This window comes from Morone saxatilis, unplaced genomic scaffold (genome assembly GCF_004916995.1).
Source record: "Morone saxatilis isolate NCDOM2014 unplaced genomic scaffold, NCSU_SB_2.0 Contig5, whole genome shotgun sequence".
Taxonomy (NCBI): domain Eukaryota; kingdom Metazoa; phylum Chordata; class Actinopteri; family Moronidae; genus Morone; species Morone saxatilis.
This window is the reverse complement of record NW_023340095.1, coordinates 7113231-7118264: the sequence shown is the minus strand read 5'-3', so window position 1 is coordinate 7118264 and position 5034 is coordinate 7113231. Positions and strand designations below refer to the sequence as shown.

General features: G+C 40.1%; 1 protein-coding gene across 3 annotated transcripts in view; it reads left to right on the top strand.

The window, feature by feature from the left end:
- pard3bb (par-3 family cell polarity regulator beta b) overlaps positions 1-5034 on the top strand; it is a 197293-nt gene that overhangs the window by 78027 nt on the left and 114232 nt on the right. The gene's annotated exons all lie outside the window — the stretch shown is intronic.

Sequence of the window (5034 nt, the reverse complement as noted above, 5' to 3'; positions counted from 1 at the left end):
CCATACGCAAACTAATGGTGTGTGTGTGTGTGTGTGTGTGAGTGTGAGTGTGTGTGTGTGTGTGAGAGAGAGAGAGTGTGTGCATCTGTGCACTTCCTTGCTGTCTGTTGTCTATTTCTGTGTGTGTGCATGTGCGTTACATCTCACTGATATCGTCACCAATGTGACCTCACAGAATCACAGTAGATCCCCCATCTGTTACACCCTCAGAGACCTGTGTATGCATACACACACACACGCACACACAAACTCCTTGGCAGCTTGGCGTCTCTGCAGGAGCTGCCATCATCCCAGTGGAGAGCAGCCGAGAAGGGTATCATGTCTCTCTTCTCTCTCTCTCTGGCTCTGTCTCATCTCACATCTCTTCGCTGTTTATTGAAGGTTTATCAGCTCTTTGGTGAGCCTATCATCTAAAGTCGCTGCTGTGTCTTAAAGCCCTCGGCACATGAGTGTCACACACACTCATGCGTGGTAGTTGTGGGTTCAAACCACCGGGGATCAGCATCGGTATTGTCATTGCATGACGTTGCTCTTACTCGTACCAACAAAGCCTTTCTTTTATTGAGAGTAACAGAAACAGTTTTGTTGAGAACAACAAAGCATGGATGAAGAAGAATCTCCTAAAATCTGTTCCAAATTAGCAAGCAAAAGCAAAAGTTTGACATTTTGGTAAATATGCTTTTTTTGCTTTCTTACCAAGAGTTAGATGAGAAGATTGATACCACTCTCATGAAGAGCTATTAGACAGACGTATAAAAGTCAGCACTGGCTGATATAAAAAAGTAGACAGATAATAGTTTAAATCTTCACTGGCACAAAATGTATGATCTGAACAATTTTAAAGATTAGAGATCTGATGTTGCCATGGCTATGTGAATAAAAAAAGACCCACATCAGTTAAAATGTTGGTGTAGAGTCAGGATTTCAGGGTGATTAGTAAACAGTATAACACTAACTCTATCAATATCACACACATAAAGATGACACCTTTTATCATGTCAAATGTTTTTGTCAATTGTTCTTTGAAAGGGCATGTGGTTTTTTCCGAAAAAATAAGATCTCTGATTAAGATTTCTGGAAATAATTTCCAGTCCAGAATGACGGAAAGATTACATTTAATGTTTCAACATGTAGAAGAACAGCAGCTATGATCTAAAAACTGTTGCCAAAAAGCATTTTGGTGTTCATGTGGGGAGCGTCGGCACATGAACAGAAGGTTGCCCAGCGCACACCATGACCCCATATTACAACGTGACCACTTGTAGCCTTGGAAAACGAACCCTGTGCCGCCAACATCTGCTGTGGGTTCCACAAGACCTGCAGGCTGGCTTGCTCTACATACACAGACCTCTAATATGCAGCTCCAGGGGAGATTGTACACTGAAGGCATTAGTGCTACACTTCTACTACAAAAGTAGATTTCAATAAGTCGGACTATACAGTACTATATCTGTATCCCACCGTACAGCTCCCTGACAGACATTTATGTCCACCAATTCCTTTTCTGAAAAAAATTAAAAAAAACACAGACACTGGTCTCACATACTGTATTGCTTTTCCCATGGACATTTACAGATAGATGAAAATTTAAACTCCATTCTTTAAAAGGTGTTCAGTTGATTCACATCATTTTCATTCTCATCAAACCATCCAATGATCCCTAATGTCCTATATGAAAGCATCTGCATTTGTCATCTTTCCCCCACTCATTCATTCAGGCTTTGTCACCCATTTGTGTGTTAGCCCTAGCGACCACTGTTGTTGGCACCTCCTTCTCTCCATCTTTTTTATGCATATCCTTATCCTCTTTCTCTCTCTGTGTAGTGTTGTAAATCCTCCTTAGTCACACTAGATTGTGGTTTGTGGGTCTCCCACTAGAGTCTTTACACTGACCTTTAGGAGGTAGTTGGAGAAGAGAGTGTGGGGGATTGGACAACGAGCCCATCCTGAGTGGTCAGTGATGGGACAGTTATTTTCATAAGTCAAAAGCATAGCCCATAATGTCAGGTTTTTTTTTCTTCCTGGGAGTACTTACCTCAGCCATTTGGGTGTCTGTGTGATGTGTCTGCGTGTGTGTGTGTTATCACACCTATTGCCACAGTTAAGCACAGCGGCTATTGTTGTTTGGCCTTGTAAAATGGATCCTTGGGCAGTAATTTTCACTGCATGGGGCTTTACACACACACACACACAGTTCCTCTGCATGGCTGGGCAGAAGGGAATCTGCAAGCACATTAAAAGAGCATGTTGTTGAAAGCAGGTGTCCTTAAACAGTAGTACACGTATAATACAGTGACAATCAGTGAAATTATGATCATCTTTCTTTTTGTCTTTTTTTATTTCTCTCTCTGCCATCTCAGCCTTTCAGGGTGAGTTGAGGGCAATCTTGTGTTTGTGTGTTTTAGTTTACTGCTTTAGCTCATTTTAACATAATATGTCTTTCTAGCTTTCTCCCACACACGCTCAGTTGAATAAAAACCTGCACACATACTCATTCACACACACCGACAGACACTGAGCTGTCTTTTTAATAGCGTGTCCTCTTGTTGATTCATCATCGTGGCAAACCAATTTAAATGTTAAATGACCAGCATGAGGAGGTTCATCTATGCAAACGGCTTTTTCTATAACTGGATGGATTTGATAGAGTTTATGTCGCAAAGATACAAACATTTTTATAGCAGCAAACAGAAAACACACACATGAGCGCACACCACTGTTTATTGTTTTAGTATTACACACAGATATAACCACCTATCATAGCAATGAGGCTGAGATAATAGAAATGTTCCATGAAATTGCAGCATGCACGTAAAATAGTTTTGTGGCCAAGTCCACTTTATTGTGTGTGTGTGTTTAAAGCAATTTTACTTAATGAAAAAGAGAGTCCTTGTTTCATTTTGTGTTTTTTCTTCTTCAACCACTGAATAGAAGCACGTCTCTCTCTATCCACATGGCTGTAAAAACCCACAGAACAGTCAGGTTTGACACTAAATTTTTTTTTTTTTGTTTTTTTTTTTGTTATTTCTTTTGCTCATTGGTTATTTGTTTGTCTGGTAAATTATCGGAGGAAGCCCAGAGGCCGTGCTTATTCATTGTTTTACAGGGAAATTGAATTCATCACCCAGATAAACAACTTTACATACATTTGCATATTTTTGTCAGATTCCATAAAACATCTCCGAGCCCTGTGGGTGGTCCTGACCCCCAAGCTGAGAACTGCTGCTTCAAACTTTCTTGCAGTATAACAACACCCGTCCTCTGCTCTAAATTCATTCTGGCATTGGCTCTGTCCCGTGCTGAGTGCAAGAAAAAGAAATCATAAATTAACAAAGCTGGGGAAGTTAAATCGTATAAATAAAGAATGTAGAGGTGGCTGAAAAACTGAGAAGTTGCCAAATCGTGAACATTATTTCGGACAGAATCTCAGAGGCTAATAAATTCTCAGTGTAATTATGTGCAGAAAGTAGCTAACATTTCTCTTCTGGGTGTTTTGAAGTTCTTTCCAAGGTCGTGGAGCTTCCTATCAGGTCTGGACAGTCAGTCTGATGGGGGGAGTTTTTCCAGCGGGGAAAACAGTTTTCTGCAGAGTAGAGGACTTTGTGTCGGCTTAACGCTGTTAAACCTACAATCCCCACAGACAAACACTGTCTAAACCTGACACTGCTGACCCACGCAAACACACACATACACACACGCAGACTGAATCATGCATAGACACACCAAAGCTTGGCGCATGCACACAGACATGAACTTTCTACCATACATACAAAAAACAACAACAATTATTCATGTGTATTTAAATTATTCTTCAGTGTTTATATGATTTACTTCTATCTGTCTAAAACACTCTTTACATTGTCATCCAGTGAATATTCATTAGGAAACACCTCAGGATGCTATGCAGTGTAACAGCACCCATCCTCAGCACACCCTTTAGTGCATCACATGTAAATCATGACCAGTCTTTCTCATACCGTACATCATTTTAACCACACCTAAACTTCACTGTAATGACATGCAACAAAGGTCCCTGGCTGGAACTGAACCGGCAATGTTGCAGTTATGCGTCCTGCACAGTAACTATTCGACTACTACATTTTAGCGTTCTTTCTTGGAATACAGCTGAACTATGATAAATCCTTGTTAACAACAGTGATGTTTTTAAATTATTTAATTTTTAATGCAAAACAACTTTTTTGTTCTGATCAACTTGATCTAATAGTAAGTAACTAGATGGTATTTGCGACTGAAATATTATTTTATTGTTGAAATCTAATGTTTCGCAAATAAGTGTTTATCTGAGTTGTTTTTTTTGTATTCCGAACGGAATAGTGTTTTTTGATAAATGGCCTTTACAATGCTACCTATCCCACTGAGCCAACACAAGCTTCAAACACACGCTTTCATCTGGTGGGATCCACTTGCTTTCTTTGTTTCTGGTGTTTTTCCCACTCACTGTGTCTCAGACGTAGTCATTGCCGCCATACCTCCTCGGTGATAATACAGTGTTTTTCACCATCCCTCTGGGTTTATAATAGTCATTTTTATCTATACAGTCAGTCTTTCGTTCTTGTTTCTCAGTCTGTTTTACAGTTTTTCTTTCTCTTTCCATATTCCCTCTGCTCTCACTACTTTTGTACTCTCTGGCTCTCCGTGTTTGCCGTATCCTCCAATTACCTCTTGAAAATGCACAGGTAATTTTATTGATATTGCTGAACTGAGAGAAGAAAAAAAGACGTGTATATAAAAGCCGGCAGTCCAAATGGCTTCTTTCTTTTTCCTTTTTTTTTTTCCTCCTTCAAATAAAGACTCTGGCCGCAATTTTTTCACTCATAGAGAAATTTAGCTGAAAAGCTCCTTCTGATGGTTTCTCTCAAATGGAAAAGCTTTTAGTTTAGCTTTTGGAGACTATTCAAGCCCAATGAGGTGACCTCTGTCTGCTCACCCTCACCCTGTTCCCACCTTTCTCTCTTCCTCAACGATGTATCTCCACTTCTGCTTCCATTACTCTCTCTCACTCCGTCTCTCTCT